The sequence below is a fragment of the Penaeus monodon genome, chromosome 28 (genome assembly GCF_015228065.2).
Source record: "Penaeus monodon isolate SGIC_2016 chromosome 28, NSTDA_Pmon_1, whole genome shotgun sequence".
Taxonomy (NCBI): Eukaryota; Metazoa; Arthropoda; class Malacostraca; order Decapoda; family Penaeidae; genus Penaeus; species Penaeus monodon.
The window spans coordinates 14,150,027-14,150,382 of NC_051413.1; positions in this window are offsets into that span (position 1 = coordinate 14,150,027).

Consider the following 356-nt stretch of genomic DNA (forward strand, 5'->3'; position numbering starts at 1 on the left):
TCAGATGAACTGCTTTTACTATTCTATATTTTCCCTGAAGTCAGTAACCAATTTTCAATATAAAGGTAATAAGTTTCATAGTTACAGAAATGGAAAAAAAAACATTATTGTCAAAGGAAGTTCCTTTATATACATTTTTTAAGTCATAAAAGCAGGATTGATTTCAGCATCAGCGGCAGCAAATGTCTTTAAATTTTATATTTAATCAACCAAAAGCACATTTTTTTAAGAACTACAGTAAAATAATATATTATATATGTTTTACGTTGTGAAATATGTTTATTATTTTCGTTATGCAAAATATATTTTCAAAAGGATTATATTAATGTAACACGGTTTGATTGGTAACATAAAAA